General features: G+C 45.1%; 1 protein-coding gene across 24 annotated transcripts in view; it reads left to right on the top strand.

The window, feature by feature from the left end:
* Nucleotides 1-26418, top strand: part of MAP2 (microtubule associated protein 2) — a 202091-nt gene that overhangs the window by 63003 nt on the left and 112670 nt on the right. For 19 of the 24 annotated variants that reach the window (XM_021398332.1, XM_021398340.1, XM_021398349.1 and 16 more), the window contains exon 3: nt 23892-23957. The exons of 4 other annotated variants lie outside the window; for them this stretch is intronic. The gene's annotated coding sequence lies outside the window, so the exon portion shown is untranslated. Of the gene's footprint in view, nt 1-23392; nt 23522-23891; nt 23958-26418 lie in introns of those variants that run through there. One more of the 24 variants, XM_021398336.1, reaches the window with a different exon arrangement.

Here is a 26418-nt window from a genome sequence, read left to right as displayed (position 1 = left end):
AGATGTGTTGCCATAGTGACAACAGCTGATAAACTTAGCAAAACCAGCCTTAGCTGTATTTGGAACATGTAGCAGAAGCAGGCTCCAGCTTTGCTGATGGCAGGGCTTCAGGTATCCAGTGCTGAACCTGCTGCTCTCATCTGTTGTGCTCAGTCTTGCCTTCATCCTGAAGAGTACTTTTAGGTACTGTTGATTTCCAAAGGTTGCTCGATACTATGCATGCTTTTTATTTAACAGCGGATTAATGACATCTGCCAACATCTGACCCCAGTCAGAGATTTTTGTGTACTACACCTAACAGACTTAGTGTGTCTGCTCTATCTATTGGTTAACACCGCTGTCTTCGCAGTGTGAGCCAACTGTGGTTCTAACTTCTGGAGCTGTTGGCTGTGTCTTTCAGTTGCACTATGGAAGCTGAAAGATTAAAGCCTTGAATCAGGAAAGCCACCAAGCACATGATTTACTCTAAGTGCCTAAGTGCTCTGCTAAGTGAGGATGAATTGCCCAAGTGCCTAAATAGATGCTTAAATGCTTTGTAAACTCCATGTTTAAAGACTTTCTCCCGAAGGGTGCTGTAGAAGCATCCACTGAAGTAAGTGAGGATGATGGGGACCTAGTGCAGTCAGTGCTCAGCAGCTACAAGAACTGCTGTGACAATTTATCTTTTCATTTTTTACCATGAGAACAAATCACCAAGAAGTGTGATTTTGTGTGTGTGTGTGTGTGTGTATGCAGGTAAAAGTTGTTCTGAAAGTAATGCCTCCTATTTATTTCCATGGAAACTACAACAGCTACGAAGAGCACAATAACACTGTTTGATAGAGCAAATTCTCAGCTACAAAACACTGTTTTTCAACATAGCCACCACCATTAGCTATGCATTTTTATTTGCGATGAACAAGAGCCTGCCTGCTGTACTCATAAAAATCTGCACCAGCAGAGGTGACCCTCTGTTGCCATTGCTGAAATGCACCACCCACTACCTCACTGTGCTCACATCCACTGTTTGTTCTCCATAAATGTTCAGCATTTTTACCCTGCTGGAGAATAGATTCTGGAGTTGCTTTAAAATTTGCTGGATCTGTGCATTTACTGCTGATTTTCTACACAAACACTGATAGTGGACAACACCTACACATCTGTATAAATAATCTTGCTGAGTGTTTGTGCAGTACCTGGTACAACGCAGCCCCATTCTCAACTGTTTCCTAAATGCTGTTGTAATCAAAATAAGAAGTAATAATCATCACCTAAATCAGTGTAACCTACTATAAATGTGGTCACGAAAGTGCTCAGGTGGAGTGCTGTTGTGCAGAAGGAGCAATCCAGGTGTAGCTGGGAAGGGAGCGCTGCTTTCTGGGAAAAGGACCAAGGCTTTTTGGCCCAGTGCCTGCTGGTGGTGCTGTGCAAGGTGCAGGCGTGGGGGGATGGCAGCACTTGGGACTGAGCTCCCAGTCAGCCCACCATGGTGAGCGCTGTGCCTGCCCGGAGCGGCACAGGTGAAAGCATGAGCATGGGAGAAACTGTGGTTGCAAAGAGATGATACAGAATATGGTGCTAGAGGAGAAGACCACTGGGCAATTGAGTACCATTTACTAGTTGGCTGGCTGTTATGGTTTTTTGGGTCCTGCTGAATGAAGCATGTGAACTGCATCTGGCCTTGGTGTGACAGAGGTAAATTAAGTCCTTCCCCACTGAGAAAATTGTGAACTTCACACTCCCTGCAAGACCATTTTTCATGTTGGCATGACTAGTCCAAAATGAGACGTTTCAGGAAAGAAAAGTCTTGAGACTGGACAAAAAGTTTTGGTTCAATTGCAAATTCTCTTAGCTTTTGGGAGCAGGAGGGACAAAACTTAACCTCACTTCAGTGGTCAAGGAAAATGGCAGAAAGGTTTTGTGAATGCTTTTATTCGTGCACTTTCTTCTTATGTTTTTCCAGTTCAGATGCTGTTGTGTCCTTTGGACTTAAGTTTTTAGCAGTACTTGTAAGGTCAGAGCTATATGCAGGGGAGCGGAAAAGGCCGTGAGTTCTCTTTCCTTCTGCCTGCTCCTCCTTACTCTGCTCAATTACTTCCAGTGTTCATTCAACTCAGAAATATGATTGTTTTCCTTCTAACTTTGCTCAAAAACAGCCTCATTAAACTCTGTGCAAGGAGGAGGGCTGGGTGGGACACCAGCACATCAAAGGGCTGCTCTGTCTGCCGGGTGAAGCGCCTTATGTAAGGCAGCAACATGGGGATAGATGGAGCCGTCCAACGTCACCTTGCCAGCGTCCCTTGCAGGCCCCAGAGGACAGTGTGGCAGTTCTTCCCCCCAAACCTGCTGCCTGCTGGGGTGAAGTGGGTGCAAAGCCATGGCTGGCCCTTTGACTGCAGGCGGGCACCACAGACTTTGGAATCTAACAGTACCCTGTTGCTTTAAATGATCTGTCCTTTTATGGCATGCACAAAGTGGTTTTCTCATGCTTTCCTGGGCTCCTTTTTTTCTCACCAAATGGCCCAGTTAGTGCCCAGGAGGTGTTTGTGGGGCTGCTTCTGAATTAAAACTTTCTGCCATGTAGCTACATGCACCCCACGGTGCATCGTGCATTACAGAAAATGGAAGGTTTAAAGCGAGCAGGAAGGCTCTTTGCTGCCCCTAGCAGCAGGATATTAGTTCAGAGGGGATATAGCAGGATGAAATGACAGTGTATGAAATTGAAAATCACGGTTAATGGAGGGAAGAAGCAGCCATGTTGGGAGTGACCAAAACCCAAAATGAGTATTTGGTTGCGTGAAGGAGGTTGGTTAGCCAGGAGGTGGAGATGGTGCCCCTTTTCTCTGGCTGTAGCTTGGGGATTTAGTGTGTACAATACAGCTCGTTCTGCTTTCTTTTGATTCACTGTCCTTACTGATGGAAAGCTGCTTTCCATAACTACCTAGGCGTTGTTGCTTTGATATACTTGTTTTTCTTATCCACCCATCACGTTCCCTGCAGTGCACAACAATCTTTAAATGTTTGCATATAACACTCCTAGCATATCTCTTCTTGGTTTTCTCCAAACTTAACTCATGTTGATTCGGTCTCTCCATCTAGGCATTGCTTTATTGAAATAGGGTTATGTTATCTCTGCAGCAAAGCTGATAGCCAAAGCAAATGAACTATACATAATCCTGACAGAGAAATGACCATCAGTCGGGGTTGTTTGCAGAGGGGTTGCATTGGCTTTGACAGCTTTGCTGACCTCAGCTGTAGCTGTGTGACACAGGTGAGGAGGGGGAAGGCTGCTGCTACACAAATTAATGCAAAGTTTGTCTAATAATATTCTGGAGTCCTCTCTGCAGTTATATTCAGTTCAGCGGCTCAGCAATTGATTGCTTGAATCTGAGGGTTTTTTCCTGCCCTGTCAGCTTTAACCCCAGCCTCACCAAGTACTTGAAGCAAGTTGCCTTGGAGAATTCAGCCTTTGGCTGCTACTAATTCAGAAGACAGATTTTCAGGATTGTGAATAACATGTCTGCGTCCTTGTGTTTCCCCGCAGTTCTGTCAAACTGGAGTTTTTCTGTTTCAGCGTAGAAGGACAATGAGGAGTGGAGAGGGAAGAGTTGAAGAAGGGGCAGAACCATGCTACATTTGGAAGGAAGTCCAGTACTTTGTGCCATTGTGGCCTTCTGTGTCAGCAAGATGGCTGTCCTCCTGCTGGTCATGTAGGGTGGCACTTGTTCTAGCAGCATGTAAATGAGTGGCTGCCTGGTTGCCATTGAGAGATTGTCTCTGCACATCATGTCTTTGCACTTTGTCACACAGCAAACCCACCCAGTTGAGGCATTAAGATTTTCCCATTTTCCAGCCTATGAACTTATGGATGTGTAAGTTCAGTTCGTACATGTAAACATACCCCACTGTGATATAGAGATAAAGGAATGATGACTTAACACTAAGTGGGCAGCACAGTGGCTACTGAAGTAGGCAGGTTCCCTTGTACTCTCTCTTAGCTTGCTGTTGGTGTGTGAATTTATCCCATGCCCCTCAACGTCAGGCACAGTTCTTGAAGGTGTGGGTAGATGTTTTGATTTAAGTTCTACCTCTCTCCTAACCATGAGGTACATGTAACATGGTAGTAATTATAACGCACCAAGTTCCCACGTCTGTTCACTGGCTTCTCATCTGTTTTGGCAGTGACTGTAAATCTAGCAATTCCTGTTTCCTTACCAAGCCCGCACCTGTGGTTTCTGCCAGCCATGGCTATAAGAAAATGGGTAGGCGAGGCTGGGATGTGAATAGCAATCTATAAATGGCTGGTTAACAGTGCTGCATTTCCATCAAGAGTTTATGATGGTGTAAGAAAGAAGGACAATGAATTTTGTGCCATTCATAGAACATTAGCCACACCAAGCTGATTTGGGAAGGTAGCCTTGTAGAGCCTATAATGCCAGCTCTGAAATAATAGAGCTTAAATATTCATGGATGGGAGCTGCTTCTGAAGCTGCTATTTATACTGAAAATTTAAGAAATTCTTTCGGATACCTTTCACAAGAACAGTATTTCATGCTTCTTACCACTGGGTTTTATTGTTTGCATCTGTTATGGTTTTTAAGTAAGGACAGTTTTAGTAAGATTAATGTTGCATTTTAAGTCCTAGATGTAATGTGGGTTTTCTTCTTGAAGGATCTTTTTCCTTCAGTAATCTGATGTGCTATGAAACAATCTTCTACTCAGTGATGTAAACAGCCCGCAGCTTTTAGCATGCAGTTGGGAAAGAGAAGTAACGCATTTTTGTGAATTAGAACAGTCACAGAATGAGTTAAACGGAATGTTAGGATATTCAAAGTGGTGAGTGTAATGTGCTGGTGTCCCATCCACGTGGGGTGGATGATAACCAATGCAAGCAGCTTTTGAGGCTCTCCATCATTTGAGGTGGCAGAAGTGCTGTACTTTCAAGCAAAGGACTGCAAGTCCTGATTTTCCAACAACACGCAAGAGAAATGTTCACAGTTTATCTGACTATTTATTATGTTGATTTGTGACACTGGCACCAGGCTGTTAGATTAAGGGTTACTTGACATCAGAAGCTTTCTTTGCTTGTGAGAACACAAAATGCTGCTTTGTGATTGTGCAGATGGGACCCCACTACAACTGGGTGAAATGGGTAAGCATAGAGCTTACTTCTTCTCTGAGGAAAGTTCACCTCTCGGAAATGGAGTGGTCTACTTCTGGGGCCAGCTGAATTGCCCAGCTTTGCTTTTACGTCGTCTGATGGAGGTAGGTATTTGGCCCAACAGCCTGGTGTGAGGAAGTGCTGCCTGAAGTCTCTTGGCCACAGCATGGGGCTCGTCAGGGCTGGAGGAGAAGAGGAAGAAGAGAGGAAGAAGAAAGCTGGCCAAAGCTTCACGCTAGGGTTTGAGGGTCCCTGTAGGTAAAGCTGATTTAGCTTTCTAGGAAGCTGTAGTATTTAAATTGACCTGAAGCAGCAGATGGAGGGCTGCAGTCTGTGAAAGAGATCTGTATTTCTGGCTTTTATTTCAAGCAAGAGGTTTGTAGGTGGCTTGTTGAGTGTTCTATGAATTCAGTGCGTGTTCTATATATTGCAAAACTGGGCCTTTTTTTTTTTTCTAAGGAACATACAAAATTCTTCATCCTCCTTAAGCTTTAACTTATTTGCCCAGAAGTTAAAAACAGGTTACTTCAAAATGAGTTGCCCTGTCAGACCATGCACTGTGCTGCAGCAGGAGCACGTCATTCATACTGGCTTGGCTGGAAGCTATTTATATCCTGCAGTGGGACTGTGTATTTCACTTTTCCGATGAACCAGTGTGTTCTGATTTTGTGTTTACTTATCTGAAAGACAGGATTCTTTCAGATTCTTCTCTTTATAAGGCTTTTAAGTGAACAGAGGCTTTTTTCTGTTAAATTGAACCAAAGTTTTTGTGTTTGAAAATCTCCTCTCAGTGAGACCATGTCCGATTAATAGTGGAGGGAGGAATGAAAAGCCTTCTTGGGAAGGTTTACTCTCTTTATGTGTTAACTTCCTTAAAAATGATAATAAAATTAAATTGTTGTGATGTGGCTTAAATCAATGGCAGTAGAAGTCAGAGGCTTGGAAATGGTGTGGGTTCTCCCTTTTCCAGGGTAAGCCATTCAGCATTCCTAACAGACTCGTGCTGGGAGAAGCAGACATCACCAGCAAGGTATTTCCTGGATCCTTTTGCCAAATGCTAATAATAATAATAACAATAACAATAATAAAAAGACTCAGATCTGAACTGAGCCACTTGTGACTTCATTTGGCAGCGCAGGCCTGCTCTACATAAACTTCTGCCTCTATTTTGTTACTCACGGCTGCCAAAAGCTTCTGAATTAATTTGCCCCCTTCTCCCTCCCCTGTTCCTCTTGCCTTAGCAAAGGAATAGCAGATCACACTTAGAGCCAAAGAAACATATGGGCTGGGGAAGCTTCTGCAGATTAAGGCTGTGCTGGGGCGTGAGGCACCGCTCTGTGTGAGGATGGTGCCCTGACCACAAAGGCTGGCCTTGTGCTCCCCTTGGGCTCCATCTCCTGTGCACCAGCTCTCCCGAGTCTTGCTGCTTTCCCATGGTTTTATTTCTTGCTCCCTTTGCCTGCTGTTTTTCTCCCAGCTTGGGATGCCTTCCCAGTCTGTTGTAGTCACATTGAATGTAAGAAGTATGGGCCCACCTTTTTCTCCCTAGCACCTCTGGAGGAGAAGCAGTAAGAACTTGTTTTATTATATGCTTCAGTCTAACAAGAAGGCAGCTTAAGTGGGAGAACAAGGTCTTGCTCTTCCTCTCTGGGTGTCTAATCCATGTCATGTCCTAGTGCTACTTTAGAAATCCTTCAGGTCGCTTGATCTGTGGTTACATCAGGGAAAGTCAAAAATGCCTATGGTGCAGAGTGCTGGAGTGTCTATGTGCAGGGTGAAAGTCTGATCTGCAGATATGCAACAGGAAGGCAGAGCCTTGCCAACACATTTCAGAGTCCTAGAGAAAGACATGAGAGCATTTCGAAAGCTTGAGTCCTGCAGAGAGTAACCAGGAAGGAATGACTGGGGATGTCTTTTTCATTGAGGGAAAAACAGAAATCTGTGAAAACACTTGTGAGAAGATCTGAACTGCCTCTGCTTAGGAAACGGTGGTACCCTGAAGAGACAGGCTTGGATTTATTATACATTAAAATGAAGTAACACTTTTATGGTAATTGATAGTGCTTTGTGACGCATCAGTTCCAGTTTCTGCTTTGTTAAGCACTTTTAAGGCTGCTTCAGTGAACCCAGCATCACTTCTCCAACCGCTGGGAACTCAAAACCACCAGCTTGTTCATCTCTGCTCCTGCCAGAGCTAGAAGTGCTGAATTCTTCCAGCCTCCTGGTTTGCCCAGACAGCACCTGAGTCTCCTCAGATAAAACCTAGTACGCAATTGTGAGCATTAACTCTGGGATCAGCTAGAAAGTGTGCATCCACATGGTTGTGGGTCGGTAGCAGAGGGGGTTGTGTGAAGCTGTTTTTCTTTCAATAGTTAAATTAACTGTGGAAGAAAATGCTTCCTGTGGAGCTAGATTATTATGAGACTATATAGTTTAAAAAAAAATAAAAGGTGGCTACCATCAAGAAATCACTTTCTTTTGCCACTTGATATTCCCTCTAGATTGGTATTACCTCACCTGAAGCCTTTTATCTGACATTGGTTTTGAATAGACTCTATATTGCTGATGATGCACTTGGCTATCAAGTTGAGATTGGTAATGCTTTAATTGATTTTCAAGGGTAGGAGAAAATGCAGTTCTTGATAACCATTGCAATTTTGGGTAATGTATGCCAAAAGTGATGCATGGGCCACTCAGAGCTAATAATAACCCAGCTGACCTGACCTGCTTTGGCTTTAAAATGCCTAGCAGAGCTTGCTGGGGCCTTAAAGAGACTTTGTGTCTGCAGCTGAATCTCTACTGTGAGTCTCTCTAGCTTTGCACTGGGATTTAAATATCAGCATATAAACAAAGAAAGTTGCTCTCTTGATTTTTCCTGCTAAGACTTTGGCTCTGGTGCTGGGGCTTCTTAGGGTGGAGAGGTTTTCAGTGAGGGGCTGGAAAGGCTGTGCCATCCCAGTTTGTGCCAGGGGCAAGAACACGCAGGGACTCCTAACTCTGCAGTAACTCTCACCTGAGCTGCTACTCCTGCAGAGTTCCTGTTGGGTAACTCAGATGGGAAAGGAGGCTTAATTTGGAGTGCAGAGAGAAAATATTGAAGAGTTTGGAGATGAGCTGTCAGCCCTGGAAGTGGGCCTTGCCAGAAGTAGTGGCAGACCAAGCTTGTAAGGCAAACAATGCTGCACAAAGGACTGACAAGATCCCCCCCATAATCTACATTAAAAATAGCTTTGCCTATCTCTAGTTTTAGCATGATCCATTCAGTAATTCATATGGCATTCCATATGTTAGGGTGAGAGGAAGGTGGAAATAGTGGGAGTCAGGGAAAAAGCCACTGACTGATCCAGATCCTTATGCCATTTCTGTTCAGTTAATTGCATGCGTTTAGTGTCATAACGTGAGCAGATGGGGTGTTTCACAGTTATGTGGTGTGTGTGTGTACAGATACGTATATTTCTATATGTATCTTAGTTCTCTAGCATTTGATTCCACAGGGCTGCACTGAGGCTTTTCCAACCACTCTGAAGGAGTGTGTGAGGGAGAGGGTGCAATAAGCAGTGTTGGGATGGGGTGAGTGACGGCTTTAATATTGGGATCTCCTAACCCTGCGAGGTGTGCACCTGTTTGACAAACAGTCCTGTAGTATGCAGCTTTGCATTTGGTCACACTCTTCTGAGTTTGCCATGTCTTGTTTGTAGCTGTTCTGAAATCAGTAAGCAAACTCCTTTGTAGACCTCCATCTCAGTTGTACTCGGAGCTTTGACACCAAGGCTTTTTCCTGCACCCAAGGAGTGTTCCTTTTAGAATAAGGACTGTGTGAAGGACAGCTGACCCTGGGAGCAGTGACTTAGTGCCCTGCAAAGGTGCAGGACTGCAGGTTCCCTCCTCTTGCTCAGGCTCCTGGAGCAGCCAGACAGCTGCTCACGGAGTGGCTCAGGTGATACTATGCTCAAGCAACTGGTGTTTCCTGAAGGGCTGGTATTCCGCATCGCTCCTACTCCTATAGTTTCTGGCCCCCCCTGGGTGGTAAGCTCTCTGCCCCCCTTCCCTGGCTCCATCAGCAGCCTCCCCTCCGTGCAGGGCACCCGGTGGTGTGCAGCAGCAGGCGGATGGCAACCAAGCTGCCTTCCCTCACTGCTACAGCCTTTTAAAGGATGTAGTAAAGCAGATGGCGCAGTGCTGATACACAATAAACAGCCAGCAAGTGAATAAGCCTGTTTGTCAGCTTGGGCTTTGCTCTGCTCTAGCCTGTGCTGGCAAACCCAGGGCCTTGCCTTTGGAGCCTCTGTGCCTGCTGGGAGCTTGCCAGGGAAGAGGTTTGCCTGGAGGACCACTTGCTGCAGATTTTCCAGCTGCATTCTTTTTGCTTTTTCTTACTGCATGCAGACAGGGTGGTGCAACGAGGTGTCCTGTGGCATCTGAGCCACCTTGCTGTCCCCAGAGGATTCCCATGTCATGTGGTGCCACCTGAAAATGCACCGACAGGTCTCAGCTGGGAGGCTGAGACCCATCACTCTTGCTGACAGATGTTGTCCATCAGCATCTCTATTGTCATCTCTGCCGTGCAACTGTTAATCTTGCCGCTGGCAGGTGCAGTGCCTAGCGTGCTGGGCCTATGTCCATTTAGGAGTGCAGCCTTATCTAGAAAGGTCGACCAAAATTGGCAAAATAAATAAAAAATAAATCTGGCTTGCAAGAAATCTTTCCTCAGTGTGTTTCTCCTGTTCCTGGAAGTCAGGACAGAGATGCAGGAGCTGGCTGGGCTCTCACCCCTGGTCCATCAGGCTGCTTTGCCCCTTCTGGCCTCTCTCGTTCTGCCTCATGTGGCCACCTCACATTTGTTTGTTAGCAGGTGTTTGTGCAGAGCCTCGCACCAAGGGGGCTTTCACTCCTGAAGAGTCTTTGTGGGCTTTGAAAGAAAATAACAGTAATTGGCTGGGAAATGCAGACAAGTATCAGCTGCTGTGTGCAGGGGGAAAACAGGAGATTGAGTCCCCCAGTGCCTTTTAGGAAGGACAGATTTGTTGAGGACAGGGAGAGACTTTTGGTCTTTTTAAGGGGCAAAACCTTAAGCCACACAAATTAAATAGCAACACGTGGAGTAGTTGAAGGAAAACGAGATAGCAAAAAAAAAAAAGTCCCTTAAGCTTTTTAGCTTGTCTTGTTCTCAGAGTACTCCATCACATGGCAGACACCGCTCAGCGCATGGCTATCATGGGTATTAGGGACGTGCTGTCAGGAGACTTCTGTCTCCAAGTGACACCTGCCTTCTGCACTCTGCCTTCTGCTCATCAGGTTGCATGTTGCAGAGTAGAAGGTTTTTTGAACTTACTGAAGTGTAAAATTATTTTTACCAAACCATAAAAAATAAATCAGTGTTCAGTTATTTCTGTCTTGGCTATATGCTGGAGTCAATCTGAACATATGTATGAGTGTATGCTTATTAATAAAATATAACTTTGTATAGAGAAGGCTTGTGGTTTCTCTCTTGTTCAAGGGGATGGGAAGAGACAAGGAAAAAGGCTTTGAGGTTAGGTGGGGAAAGTGAAGAGAAAACCACTGCTTTTTGATTGCCCCAAGTGGCAGCCCCAGTGAAGTCTGGGCAGAAGTCTGATTCCAAGGCCCAGCACCTGCGTTAGGCAGCTTTCACTAGAAGACTGGGGCACGTGTTTTGAAGCAGTGGTTACCTGTACCTCTGGGGCAAGGCATGAGAGAAGCAAGCTCAGCACAGGGTGCACTGGGGCTGCTGTTCGGGTATGGCGCTGAGGGAGTTGTGATGCAGCTGTGGAGCACCGGCCTCAGGAGGGGCTTCTAAGTGTGCTCAGTGGCTGACAAGCCCTGTTAAACTCTTCTGGAGTATGAGTAGTTTGGAATTTAAAAAACGTGGGAAGCAAGAATCAGCTGGTCTGCACGATGGGTAGCAGATGGGGCATATGAAGAGATGTTATTTTTTTGAGAAGTTATTCTAAATCTCTCCAAAGAGCATAAGGGAACAAAAGCCATTACCTCCTGCCAGTATCTTTCATTGAACCTTGGCATATGCTCCTCGCATGGTTAGCCTGGGTAATGTTGACCTCCGCCCTCAGGAGCAGCAAGAGAAGAGAACAGAGCAGAGACCATTAAATGTTGCAGTGGGGGACAGCCTCAGGAGGAAGATGCGTGTTGAGCAGGCTGCTTTCATTAAGGCCCCTCCTGATGAGCTCAAGGGGTCAGCAACTGGGAGCGATCTAAATCCTGCGAGAAGGATCAGCAAATACAATCTGCTGATGGAACAGGAAGGGCTGGAAGAAGTGTCTTCCCCAGCACTACAGTGGTTAAAGCTCCAGCGATTTGCTGTGCTTGGGTGCAGGCAGTGGATGCTGTCGTAGAAACACTTAGCTTGAGTTTTCCCAGAATTTCCAGTACTTTGGTGGCCTCAATGGCCAGCATCTTGCAGCACAGGGCTGGTGTATTCTGGAGAAATACTGAATGCTCACAAAAACCCAGGCAGCCTTACCAGATGGGAATTTTCCAGTTCTTGACCTTGCAACTTCCTGCAGCAGGTGTAGATTTTCTGTGTTTTGTTTGAGTACTGTTTTCTTTTTTCTCCCATATGTGAAAGCTGGTTATTTTGTCATGGTCCTGTATTTTTTTTGACCATTAAATCTATTTGTGGTTTATTAATAGCTTTTTTATAGATTCCCTTTTATTAATAAATGCACTATTTCTCTTTTTGCTCTTCAAAATCTAGTCTCTAAATAGGAAGGAATAAGAAATGAAATTGGGGAGTGGATTGGTAGTTTTCTTGTGAACACAGACTGATTTAGTGCTTTTAAAACCTCACACATGTGATGAACAGAGGATAAATCCTATAATGAAAGGCCATTCTTTTCCCACTAATCTGTTGTCCTGTGACAGCTCTTTCAGAAAGGTTTATATCTGAGTGTAAGCCATGAAATATTGAAGAAGGGCGTTGCCAGCTGTCCGAATTCTGAGGTTTCTTTTTTGCATTGACTGGAGAGCAATTAAAAAGGGTTAATGAGTGCAGTACCAAATATCAGGCAATTTGCAAGTGGTATGAATCAGAGCTGCTATTAAACAAAGTGAATCCCAGGTTTCATGTACTTAATCTACGCAGGTTTAGGCGTCCCGTCTGGGCTAACGTGGTTGGCGTGTGCCTCGGAGCAGCGTGTCCTGCTGAGGCTGTGGGGGGGGGCTGCTCCCTGCTTGCTGCTGAGCCTTGGCACAACCAGGCTCACAGCAGGGTTGGGAAAGTCAGACAGCCCAGGGAGACGCAATAAAGTGACATCGTGTCCAGAAGGCAGGGAGGGAGAAAGTGGCTCTGCATGTTAGAGAGCCCTGGTAGCTAGAGGGGGAGGGAGGATATCCAGAGGAGGGAAAGGGACTCCAGCAAATCCAGTAGGCCAGATAATACAGTCTTCATGTGGAACTGGGAAGATATTTTCTGAGCATGAACGGTGGCAGTGGGCTACTCTTCTGCCATGTTCCTTGGAAAGACTTACAAGATTAGCTTTTTTGGGTGAGTGTAGCCAGTTCTTTTGGAGACAGTTAGCCTGACTGGGAGCTTTTGGGTTGTGACAGGTTGCAGTTGTCCTTTCTGCAAATGACGCAAAGTGTTTTTCCTTCCCTTCTCCTCCAAAGTGTATCTAATCCAATTATTTCTGCAGGTTTTTTTTTAAAGTTATGTGTTTTACTCTTTATAATGAAAGCAATGCATTTCATTCTTCTTGAGTTTTCATGACCATCTTTCCCCAAAATAAAACAGCGAGGCACTAAAATGAACGTTCCCCTTGTTTGTGTTTTTGCATGATTTTGTTCCTCGGAAATTGTCCTGTGTTGTTAATACCAGCATCAGACATGAAGGTGCCTGACGCCGCTGCTGCTGGTTTGTGGAGGTAACATGAAAGTTCCTTTGGCCTGGATGCAGCTCCAGGAAGCACTGCTCAGTACTGTGCCATGGTGTTGGACTTGCCTTGGGCTGCGGGGCCAGTGAAGAGCACTGAAAGCTCAAGCTGACCTAAGCCTCCCATCAGCTACGTGCAGAGAATCAGTGGAGTTAAGAAACAGCTCTGAACGCTGGGTGCTTATTGAATATTCATCCCTTAATGATTGATGAGGGTAAAAAATATAAACAAGTGACACTTTATATTTGCTACAACAGTCTCATATCCTTGTTTAATATTGTTAGTGGAGAACTTGTGCCCAAAAGGGCGTTCAATGACACCATCAGCTGAATGAGGCCTTTCAGATACGTCTGTCTGCATTAGCACTGAGGAAACTTGCTCTCATTTTACAAAGAAATCATTTATTTTAAATATAACACTTTCTTAACCAGCGCCCCCTGCAAGTGATACTATCATAAGAATTCTCATTACAGCCCTCTTTCATCCCTTTGTCTAACACTGGCTGAAAATGCTTTTGTCTTCAAGTTCCTTCAATTATTAATGATTCAGTTGTATTCTTTCTGCCAATTGGTGCAGAGAGAACCTTGGAGCAAATGTATATTAGTTATTCCATTTATTCTCTTCTCTCCTTTCCTTCTGTGCTCTTTTTTAATAGTGTTGTGCTCCAGGTTTTTCACTTGTGGGTTCCACATCGTTGCCTGGAGTTTTTGCTCAAACATAAGAGTTGTCATGCCCCAAAGGCTATCTTTGATTCCAGACCTTTATAAAAAGAGGTAGGGAGCCTCCTTGCAAATTCTGGGAGCAGCTGCGTTCTTGAGTCTCTCTTGTGGTAACGTTTGGCAAACAGTTTCACCTGAAGCCATCCCACCCTGGGGATGAGCTGGGAGCCTGGGGAATGGCAGGTACCAACCCAGCACAACTTCTTGCTGCCAGCCCACCTGAGGTGCACCTGTAGCAAGGTGGGCAGCAGAAGGTGGCATTCACGTGAAAGAGCTTCAGGGCCTGTGACACTTGCCTGGGGAGCCCACCTTACTGTTGTGGGAGCAACCCCCACACAAGAGATCCTGTTCCTGCCACTCTCAGTATAAAAACACAGTTAATTTTTTAAAAATACTTCCCCCAAAAATTGTATTTGTATTTTGTTAGCCAAGTGAATTCTTCTTTTATATCACCCCTCTGCCCTCAGTTGATTTAGAATGAAATTGCTTGCTCACTTTATCTTCAGAATGTTTTTCCAAACTCTCTTGTACCTGGACTCTCCCTAGCTGGCCAATATCTATCTTTCTGCACAAAATCCAAATTTTGGCACTTAACCGGCTGCAAAATCACCACTGAAAAGAAAAAGGAATAATTATCCGGGTGTTTCAGGGACAGCAACCTCATTAAGATTAAAAAAAAAACAACTGTGATTTGTCTTTCTTTGCCCACAGAAAGTCATTTCCTGCCAAGCTACTGCCTAGCTGTTTGCTCCCTATTTGTCTAGTTATGTGTTTGAGACCTCATCTCTCAGTGTACTGTTCTGTATTTTTCTGTCTTGAGTTCATTTTCGATTTGGGAATTGCTTTGCAATTGCTGTGATCCTGGTGGTTTTTGAACATGCTTACCTAAGTGTGAAAAGCTCAGCCCAGCTTGGGGTCATAGCCAACTTTCATAAATGCAAACTAGGGAGAAAATGTGGTCAGTTTGCTGGGTCATGTTATTGACAAACTAGTAATGCCAGCAGTAAGTTTTCAGCTCTGTACCTGTCCTGTAGATGCATCTAAATTGCTTGTTTGTATATTTGTGCCAAAATCTTTGTGAAGAGGAGATTAAGCTGATTGGTTTGTCATTTCGCACGGCTTCCTTTCAAGAGAGGGTGTGGTGTTTGATCTTCTCTGGGACCTGCTCATAAACCTTAAATGCTCTTCTTGAGTGAGGAGGGACTCACAAAATTTGCTGAACTACGTCTAGCTTGTTTTGAGTTCAAATGTTGCTCTTACCCATTCTGACCTAAGGTTCTGCTTCTTTTTAATATTAATTTCATGCAGTGTTTGCTCACAGTTGATTTCATTTGTGAAAATTGAGGCAAATGTTGACTATGTTGCATCCTGCTCTTCTGTGCATCATCTTTGCTGTGCCTCTCTGTTGAACCATGACTTGCCCTGCTTGCTTTTCAGATCGTATTGAATCTTTTTTGTTGCCTTTTATGCTCCTTACTAATTGTAATTCATCTTGTTCCTTAGCTTTTCTGATCATGCTCTTGTGCTTTTGCTGTCTCCAAGTTGTGTGGCTTTTGTTTCTGCTTTTCATATTATTTCATCTGGATATTCTGGCCCTTAAAAGCTTAGTGCACTTGTGATAGTCTTCCCCTGTGCTGGTACGTTTTGCTGTAAAGCAGTGTCTGGAAGGTTTACGGTAGCAAGAGTTCCCATGTTGGTAGTTCAGACGGTGTGAGAAGCTCCCCAACCTTCTGGTGGTGCAGCCGCTGAGCTGTCAGCTAAAATGCTATTGAACCAAACACCTCTTCATCTAAAGGCCACATCCCTCGAGGTGCATCAAGTAAGTTCCAAGCTTCTTTGTTTACCTGAAATTCCATTTTGCCAGGTGACTTTATCTTCCAGCCCGCTGATAAACCAGGTTTGACTACAACCATGTTAACCTCCCCGAACTGCCTGCTAATGGCAATGGCATGTGACAGTCTTTGCTCCACACCCCGAGCTCTTAGGCCGTGTAACTGAGCGCTTTTGAATGGTTTTTCACCCTCGAGGCAGCTGCCTGGTAGAGAGGAGAGCAGTTCTCATGAACAGAGCTTCGAAATTGTTCTGGACAGTGCTTTGAGGCCAGGGGAAATGAAACCTACCCTTGAGCTACCCACTCCCAGGTTTGCAGTCATTAAACCCATCTTGGTCTTGATGTAGCAACTGCTGTGGGCTCGGTGGAGCTGTAGCTGATTTAATGTGTGTAAGCGAAGGGGGAATCGGGATCATTATGTTAACCACAGGAAATCTGCTTTTATGGTGATGAAAGCAAGAATCAATCACAAGTAGCTAATGAATTAGCCGGCGGTATCTGCGATGTTCATTTCACAGTAAGTGCAACAGTCAAAATCCATTAAGAAGCTGTTTGTGAAGGGGTCCTCTGTGCGGAGGATGTCTGCTACGTGTAGTGCATGTGTTGCCGCCCCCACCTTGCCTTTGTCTGAGAAATACGAACTCACGGCTGTTAGGGAAGGGCTTCAGATTGTCTTGGCTGGATTTCATCTTAGAGGTCAAATAGGCTCCTACTTATGGCTGTTTTTACTGGAAAGCTGCAGTTTGCAAAGGGCAGCCACGGATGAGACTTGTCTTCATGCGAAAGACCTGGGTGCCCAGGCTAGGAGGAAATAAGCTGTCACATCAGAGCCTCATGGCGTCACGTCAGTGTCCATGTGGGTCAGCAGCATTCTCATAAGGCAACTTTTGTCATCTCCTCTTCAGCCAGCGCAGAGCGGCTTCTCCTTGACACAGCTGGGCTGCTGGTAGGTCCTGCCTGAGTTTCCGCCTGACTGCTTCCATTACATAAAGCGCCACTAAGTGAGAAGCTGTTCAAACCAATTCTGCTACATGTTGCTACGTGTTGCTGTGATTTCTATTGCCGGTCTCATTGGTTTTGCTGTCGAGGAGAAGCTGAACAAGTGGTGAGGGCTGAACAAGTTAACGTGTGGACATGGGAGAAAATAACTAGCTGACTGATTTTAGGAAGGCTGTATTTAGCTGCTGGGAAGGGTATTTCTGAAGAAAGGAAGATCTTCCAATTGCTTTATTAGCATTGTGAAAATGAAGGAATAAATGTGTTTTCTTTGAAGGGGCTCACAGATACAGACCTACTGCAGGAAAGCCTGTTTTCAGTACAGTGTTTCACCGTGTGCCAGTATCCCATGGAACTGAAGAGAACTTAAGCGTTTGCTTACACGTTCCCCTAAGTATAAATTGAATTTATGTATTTATATATCCAGAACCCACAGGCAAAATAGATGAACTTGTATATTTTATGTTACAGTTATTGCTTTGTATGTATTTAAGGTTGTGCCGGCTCAGAGGTTATATTTTAATTGCATGTCATGCAAAATCCGATTCAACAAATGAATCATGAATTTAAAATACTTTATTTATAAGGTTAATGCAGAACAGTAACCAAGGCTTTTGCATGACGTGACAGTTAATTGGAACCCGTTAGGTTATGTGATTGTTAAGAGAAGTACAGACTGACATTCGAATAAATTTTATCACAGTAGATGTGATATTTTACTGTAAGCAGGTTTTTGATTTGTCACCTCACTGGTAGGCCAGAAGAGGGGAGTGATGAGAAAAAATGGTAGGGTTTACATCTGCATTATTGTCTTAGTCATAATCCGAATGATGGCAGGAAAAAATGTTCAGTGAGCTTTGAGATCTGCACGGTGAGCCAGGCGCCGTGACTACGCTGTGCTGCCAGAGCCCCGCTGGCCAGTGGCACGGGGACTGGGCCTGCAGGGGTCAAGCCTTCAGTGCTCAGAGGAGCAGCTCACACAGGCACATGTGTGATGGGGAGGTTTTCAGCATTACCTGGCAGGCTGGGATCACACAGCCCTAGGAGCGCGGCTTCAGCATCAATGAATCAGTGCGATCATCTGTTACACTTCCATAAAGCACTACTTTCTTCTGCAGGCAGAGAAGGAAGGGCAGAGCTGCCTCTAAAGACGGGATGAGGTTGTGGAGGAAGAATAGCGCAGCCAAGCAGAATAAATAATTCAGTATTCTGCAGACGTCACGCAGCATGTGCCATTCAGGCTTTTGACTTCTGCGTCCTTCACCTGTTGGGGAGGCAGGGATTGTGAGGGAGGTGTCAGAAAGGATGAGGAAAGGGAGTGCACAGCGATGGGAGCGAACAGGAAACATCTGGAACAGGAGGAGTGAGAGTGAAGCAGCGCTTGGAAGAGAGTTGGGAGGAAGCTGTGGAGAGAACAGCCAGGTAGCAGAAGAGTTTTGGAGAACTGGAATTACAAAAAGCAGTTGACCAGCTTATAACACCACCAGCACTGTTTCTAACCTTGTTGGTCTACCTTTGCCCTTTTCTGACACCCTTAACTCATAGTTCACGCTCAGATGGATGCTGTTTCTGGGAAGCTGACAAAGCCTCCTTCTCCCACTGTGCTCGGGACAGTCATGAACACCATGTCCTGCAGGACTGTGGCCACAGAAGTTGTCTCCACCTCTTGTCTGTGTCAGAGTGAGTCTCTGTACGAAGAACAGCATCTTTAGGTTGACCAAAAGATTACTTAGCATGTACATTTTGACTGCAGTGTGCACCAGTATTGCTCTCTCAAGAGCAAATACCTTTCCTGGAAAATCTGATTTCCCTTACTAGCTTGTTGTGGCTGTAATGCTGCAGATACTGCTTTACGTGGCAATGCATGCCATTTATCTCTCTGTGGGAAATGAAATTAAAGACAAAAATATAAAAGGAGAATAAACTCAGCTCTTTCACTGACATGTTTAAAAGGGTAATCACTCTCTTGTAGACAGTATCTGTCTACCTACAGTGGCTGTGGACTGTATGGCAGGAGCTTTGTGTTAGTGCCTGTGATCTCCAAGCCTCCTTGTGACACAGTGCTAACTGTGTGGTTGTCTTGTAGCCCCCAGAGAGGTTGTGCATGTATGTGTGCACAGCTCAGGAACTTGCATTTGTAGAAAGCCACGATGCAGAAGTGGCATTGCTTTATGTAGCAATGTTGGTGCTGTTGATTATTTGTGATATCACAGGCTGCAGGAATCGACTGGAATTGAAACCAAGTTCCAGGGGCAGTGAGGAAATATCTGGGCTGATGTGTTTGTGACAAGGCACTCTCAGATTTTGCCAATGGGATCACATCTGATGAGTTTACCGATCTTTCTGTGGTTCTGAGACTAAGGCTTACCTCTGCCATGTTGAAGTTTTTTACTTTTCCTTTGTGGATGGACTTTGAGCCTGGGGTGTTCTGCTGAGCCATTACTGACACTGGGCACCCCCTGAGTTGGCCGAACAAGTGGTGAGTCTGGGCTGTTCCCCTCCAACTGGCTGTTGCTGGTTTATTAGGGGGTGACTATACAAAACTTAACACTGCAGCAGTTATTAGCAACTATACTGCATCTACATACAAGATCTGGGAGCTAATCAGCACTTGTCATGAATCTTGCTTTCTTATTCTTTTTCTCTCATTGATCACTTAACTGAAAACCAAGGATTTTCTAAGAAAACCCGGGAACATATTTATGTGGCGGCTTCAAAGGGTTCTGTGCAGCATTGACGTTTCTGAAAAGCAGGCCTGGAAGGATTTAAATATCCCACATCCTTCAGTGTGATTTCAGTGACATGCTGGCATGGAGTGAAATGGAAATGAGAGCTCCCTTCCTAGGTATTCTTCAAATCTATTATTTAGTTGAGGACTCGGTTTGGATTCACAAAGGAGAGATTGTGCCTGAAAATATCCGTCTGACATTTCAAAAACAAATAAGCTGAGATGCGAGGGGGAAAAGTGGACATAGGTTGCCTGGATTGAAGGCTCCTGTCTGTACTGATGCTGCACAGGAGCTGCAATTGTGTCAGTTGGCCTTGCTATGCAGCATGGAGGGCCCCTGCATGGCTGCTAGGGAGGACAGCATCACCAGGACATGTCTCGGTGAGCTGGGAGGAAGGCCAGGTTGTCTCAGGAAGGTGGCGGATTGTGCTGTAGTTCAAAGGCAGAGAGTACTGCTGATGGGAAGAAATTTTCCCAACTGAAAAGGCTCTGGAGGAGCTGACTGCACAAAGGGGATCTTCTGTTGCACATTTGTTCCTTGGAGGAGAAAAAACAAGGAGACTAAACTCAACCCCACGTCTGGAGATTTTCCACCCTGCTTTGAAATCCTTTGCCCCTTGCTGCTGCAGAAGCTGCTCCTTCAGCCTGCAACCTTCTGCTGTCTCCTCCCCACCCTTCTTCCTCGCTGTACAAGTAACCATAGAGATGCAGACCGTGCCTCCAGCCCCAGCTTCCTCACCATAGAACTCCTGTGAAGGAGCTGGTGTGGCATGCTGCATGTGCTTTTCCAGAATTAATTACTATCCTTCTATTTTTTTTTTTTCCTGTTCAAGGAGGGGAGGGGGGGAAGAAAAGCAAGTTTCTCCATCAAATGGCTGGTGAAATAGATGCTCCGATGTTTGTTACTACTACAGAAGAACAAGCAATACTTAGTGTAGAAAAGCCTCTGTCTCCTCTCAGCCTCTCCAGCAGGCAGCCAACCCTAGCGCCATTCTAAGTGCTAAAACAATAAGGCATAAAAAGTAAATTCCCTGTTCCAGGGCTATTTTTACCAGAGTGGTGCAATTTTTGTTCAGAAGGCTTATTCCTCTTAAAATCTATATCACTGATCATATTAGATGCTATTTTAGGCATTGCATAAAATGTTCACCCAACCTACTACTAAAAAAGAAGCAACCAACCCCCAAGTACTTTGTTAAAGGCAGGCTGCATGATTTTGGCAGGGACTTGGGTGTAAAGAGGTGAGGTTGAGGCTCTGGGAGGATCTTCCACCTTAGCTTGGCTGCAGAAGTTGTATGTGACCTTAGGCAAGCCCAAGCCCCTTAACTGCTCTTTTTTCATCATCTTTAAAATGAGTAGAGTGCTGCCAGTACGCCCCTTTGTGTTTTGGATCTTTAAAATAACGAACGAGTTGTAAGAGAAACCATCTCTTGTTTTGCCCAGCACCTTGCACAGCGTGACCCAGAATGCAGCTGGGTCTTATAAGCACTCCTAAGTACACCAATGAAACTGAGTGCCCTGTCCTGTGTGGACGTCAGAATTAAAGAGAAAAACCCACCTGAATGTGCAAGATCTTTTAGCATTTGATGCAGGCTTCAGTCAGTCTCACCAGCTCCTTTACTGAGATGTAAACATCTTTATTCCTCTTTGAGGGCAAGGGTAACAAAATACATGCTTTGTAGCATTGAGTTTGTAATTTAAACATTTCCGGTACCTTGGTTTATCAACGTACCCATGTTCATATTTCCTTTTTGCTTAAATGTGTTCCTATTTCAGTGTGTTGGATACAAGGATTTTATGGGATGAGTTTGCTTTGTGGCTGCCCCTGCTTTCCTGGCTTGGCCAGGACAAGCTGGAGTTAAATCTCAGACCGGGCTCAGCATCCTCTGTGCTCCAGCATCTCCTGGATCAGCCCTTCATCACTGCCTCCTCTCGTGCCTTTGTCTTGTCGGAAATGTGGGAATGCTTTACCGAGATCTGCAGGAATACTCTATGCTCTGGGGCATAGGGCACAGTTTGGCAATGTACGTCAGTCTCTTGTAAACCTTGAGAGGTCTGTCAGGAATATCTCAGAGAAGTTTCTGGAGTTTTTCAGGACTGCTTGTAATTCCTTGACCCTCCCAGCCCAGGTTCTGGTTTTGGGGACCTCCCTGAGCTGCTGGTTGCTTCGGGGGAGTGTTGGGGGAAGAGCGTCAGGCAGGAGGTGGCCATGGGGGTGTGGGAGGTTTGGCAGCAGGGCTGGGAGCCGGCACCAGCTGGGAGATGGGGGAGCTGAGCAAGACGAGGGCAGAAGAGTTTCCTTGGTTTCTGCAGTGGATGAGCTCTGCAGTGGGAGGTTTGGCAGCAGCAGGCACCCCTCTGGTGAGTCACAGGAGGCCTTCTCAGAGAAGTCTAAGAATTGCGCTAGTGCTGCTCTTGCTTGATTTTCTATTCCTTCTGAAAGCCTTTTTGCCGCCACACAGTGTCTGCTCCATCCTTATTCTTGTCCCTTACAGGTTGTCTTTGGGGGCTACCTTCCTCTTCCTCCTTGCTGCTGTGGTGCTTGAGAGGGGGTGGGAAACCTGGCAGGGCGGGTGCTTTTGAGGCACTGGCATTTATTCATAGAGATAGATGAGGGTGGAACTTCTCATTGACATGAAGTTTGATGGATGTGTGAAGAGTTATCTTGTTGTGGTTGTGAGGGAAGGCAGGAGGGAATTGGTTCTCTTTGCAGCCCTCTACCCATGGATTTCAGGGAGAGAGAGAGAAACCCCGAGAATCCACATAAGATTTGTTGCTCCTTCCTGCAAGTCCAGTGTCTCTCTCAAAAGTAAATGGGGTTTGTTGGACTTCTACCAAACTTTGTGGCAGGGAGATGTGTTCTCCTCCTTTGAGGATCCTCCTCTCTGAAGGGGTCTGCTGGCATGGGCACAGAGAATCATAGAATCATAGAATAGCTTGGGTTGGAAGGGACCTCAAAGATCGTCAAGCTCCAGCTGCCCTGCCACAGGCAGGGATGCGAGCTTAAATTGGGAATGGGTCCGGTTGGCTTGTGTTTTGACTGCAGGGAACTCTGAACTCATCTCCAGCCCTTTCCAGTGAGGCTGTCTCACTGGATTCTCATGACGGCTCCCCTGCTAAAAGCCTCTGTGTGCTTATGCTGACATTTCATTGCAGAATTACAAAGCTTAGAAAAAATGACTTCATCTTTCAACTTATAGTTCCTTCATCCCCTGCTCCTCCTGTCCTGTCCCTCCCTAGCCATGCCGCCTCTCCTCCCCAAACACAGGCTGGCCTTACAGCTTGCTGGTCCCTTGTCATGCTCAGATGGATGTCTAGAAGGAAGCCCTGAAACACGCAAGTGAGGTTGGGGCAGGTATGGGGCAGTAAGCCTGGACACCTCATTGTGTGCAAGCACAACTGTGCAGTGAGCACTGCTGCCCTGTGTTATTTATTAGTCCTGAAGGGTCCCTGTTCTCTCTGCAGCACTTCTTAATTTTACCCATTTTTATTTTCCATTGGTGCGGTTAAACAAATGCGAGGCTCCGGTGACAGTGTAAACGAGCTGCTTGCAACATGTGAACAGTAGCACAGGATAGAAAAAGGAAAAGGGAGAGTGAATCTCCCCCCTAATCCATAATGTAGAAAATGCTAAATCCCTTCAGACCTCCTTTTCACTGTACTGGCTGTAAAACCTGTTTAGGATTTGGATCGGCATCGCAGTGGAAATCGTGTGCGCTGCTGCCTGTGTGCCGTGCGCGCTTGTGTGCGTTTGGCAGCAGCACAAAGGGGACCGGCTGATGATATTCATAGGCTTAAAGGCCCGATTCCTGGGGACGCACTTGGTTGGATGCAATTAAAATGCCTGTCAGGCAGTTGATACCAGAAAGCCCTTGACGAACTGCTTAGGCAACCACGAGGTGCAGCATCCTATTGTAAGTGGATGATGGCGGAGCTGGTGGGTTTGTCATCATTCTGGAAATTTCTGTGGCCAGTGAACTCCCTCTTCCTCTCCCACTCACCCTCTTTTCCTTTTCACCACTGCGGGGATGACTTCTAATTTGCAGTTTTCCTGACGTACCCATGGTAGATAGAAGCTGGTGGCTTGCAGGCTGCGTCTGTCTGGAGATAGGCAGCGAGCCGATGGATAACAACACTCCAGGAGAATGATTATGCAGCAGTTATTTAAGGATAGGCTTTTGTGGTATGGCAGCATATGAGCCGGTAATGATTTTCTTTTTAAAATGTCAGCTTTGTTTGCTTTGTGAGGATTTGCAAGAGTTATACCTTCGTGCTGTAGCTTTTTGGGTTTAGTCTGCCGTAGATTCAATTCTGTAGCGGCGCACGCTGAATGAATTAAAATGTATAGGTAATAAACTTCAGCAGTTTTACTGATAAATGTACTCGATGCATACATAATATTTATTATAAGCACTCATGCCTTTATGCACAGATTCTGGTATGCATATGTCTATATGTGCATCTCGGTTTTTGTATAATGGAAAAAAAAAACTTTTCTCATAGCTGGAAGCTGTTTTTCATCAAAAATGAAGTATTTTCTTTTTTTCCCCCTACCTTTGGTTTATTTCAACAGATTCTCCAACATATCGTCTTTGACGTGATCCAGTGATCGGAATCTGCTTGTTCACAGATCGGAAAGGTAGGGCGCCTCTGTATTTGAATGTGGTTTTAAGAATGTGGGATTGAATGTGAGGCAGGGTGTGGATTGCTCTTTGTTTGCTGTGGCTTTTTTTTCTGTTTTGTTTTAAACAATAATTATTCTTCTCCATTTTACTGAACTGTGCTGTTTTGCAGCTTTGTGTAGATTTTTTAAATTGTTTCGGCAGGCTCTCTGAAGTTATTTTTGATGTGTATACATATGTGTTGGCTATTTAATTAGCCCTTTCAGCTGCAGCAACCAAAGGGTGAGATAGAAAGCTGAGCACTTGCCTTGCTTCATTCTAGCTGGGATATAGACCCATATCCATTTGTATTGGGCATGGAGGCTGTCTGAGATTGGTTTCAGCATCCATGCAGTGCTTGCAGCCTCACAAGAACAGGGTTAAACTCGGTGCCTTGCTCGGTGCAGGTACAATCTATCACAGCCAGTAGAAAGCATAGTGCTGCTTTCATGCTGTATCGCTTTCACGGAGGAAGGAAACTTCTTTTAACCCGTTCACTGCTGTAGGGAATTGGTGTTGCTCAGCTCAGGGCTTTATGCACAGCATCTCAGCAGGCTGGCTGGGCGGAGCAGCACTGGCAGAACTTCTATCTGTTGGCTTTTTGAGCTTCCAGACCTTCAGAAATCATTTCTATGTGGCAAAATAAAGCAGATGGACTGGGATTTTCTTGACAGTGTCGTTGCTAGATCCCAAGAGAAGTTTGTTATCCGCTGTCCCCTAATACCTTTTGGCTTTGATCGCTTTAACTCTTTGAGGTGTTGTCGTGCATTGTTCTTATCAGGTATCACAGCTCATCATACGTCTTACCTCAGCATTTAGACCTAAAGGTAATGTGTGTGTTTGTAGGGCAGGAGGCAAAATTTACATGTGTTTTAGTTTGTAGGAAAGGCAGTTGCATTTCTAGCATGGCTAAAACTGGGAATAATGTTGTTGGTGAGAAAGCCTGGTCTCATGAAATGCCCAGTGGGAGTCCCAAACAAGCAAGAACCCCGAGCCAGAACTCTAGCATGGCAAGGATGTGGGCCACTGCTAGCAGCAAGGGATCCCTGAAATGTTATGAATAACCAACTTCATTGCAATAAATTGCTGAGGCTGACTGATAGTGCTCCTTCTAGGGTAAAGCGTTACTGAATTCTTCAGGATATTTTCCCTCCTGGTCATCTTACATACCATTCTATTGCTCATTTTCCTCTTCCACGCATCTTTCCGTTCTCTTGCTCTTGTATTCTTTCTGTCTTTGGCAGAAGTCTTCTTGCCTAATAGGCTTTCCTGGCTGAATAAAATTCTTCAAAGGAGTGCTTTACTTGTTAGTTTTCTTTAGTTACTTCTAATGCTATTTCCTCCTGGTATCGATTATCACTAGACTCATTGAAATAGAAAAACCTGAAGTAAATAGCGTATAAAACACTTTAATTCTCAGAAAACGCGTTCAGCAATCTGTTTTTAGCTAAGAGCAGGTCCCTTCTCTTCTCCCTACTTTTAATTTCACTTCCATTATCCAGAGGCAACAAGCCAAGCTGCAGTCTCATTCTGATTTCATTAATGTTTTGCAAACTCTGTCTCAAGGACTAACGCTGCTTGCTGGGCTTGATGTCAAAATCCAAGGTTTTGCTGCAGCACGGGGGAAGGGAAAAGGAAGGATCTCTGACAAATAGAAGTGATGGCTTTGTTAGCAGACAAGTAGAACTGCATAGTTTTTACAGTGTCACTGCATAATGAATCAAAATTATTGGCAATGAGATCGTCTTGTTTGGTTTTTGTTTCCTGTGGAAACTGCTTCTTGTCTTCTGTGCACAGTATCTTATCTCTGTGGTCTCTTGAAAACAAAGAAAGGGTGTCAGCTATGTGTTAATAAATCAGGGTTGGTGTGGGGATTGTTCTCTGTTTTTTGAACAAGCAATACATATATGTTTCTTACACCTCTGCTTTATCAGTCACTTTAACCTCCTCCCTTGATCTGAGCTTTTGAGATGCACATTACCAGTTGATCCTTCTGGCTGCAAAGGAGAAAAAGATGCTATGCTGACAAAAAATAGAAATAATTTCAAATAACACTATTTTCTTGAAGTAGAGGTAAGAGGGACTTATTTTGTTAAGAAAATGTGGATTAATGAGATTTAACAATTCCTTGGCCACAGGTGCAGAATAAGATGGCTTGGAATATCTAAAAATGTTTTTTAGAAAACATTTTTTTCTAAAGAAAAATATGTTGTTACCTGAAACAAAAAGATAATGGAAGCCAGAGCTCGCAGTGGCAATGAGGTGTGTTAGATTAGTTTGTGGGCTTTGGGGCACGTGCCCAGGATGACGTGATGTTTGGCACTCTCCTTTATTAAGCGAATGACACGGTGACCAAATGCGCCAAAGGCATCCAGAAGCAGCGCGTGTCGTTAGCTTGTCCCCAGGGCTTCTTGTGGGGAGTGGCATCCAGAGCGAGCT

The sequence above is a fragment of the Numida meleagris genome, chromosome 5 (genome assembly GCF_002078875.1).
Source record: "Numida meleagris isolate 19003 breed g44 Domestic line chromosome 5, NumMel1.0, whole genome shotgun sequence".
Lineage (NCBI taxonomy): Eukaryota > Metazoa > Chordata > Aves > Galliformes > Numididae > Numida > Numida meleagris.
Note: the sequence above shows the minus strand (reverse complement) of the source record. Positions and strands in the feature narration are given on the sequence as shown.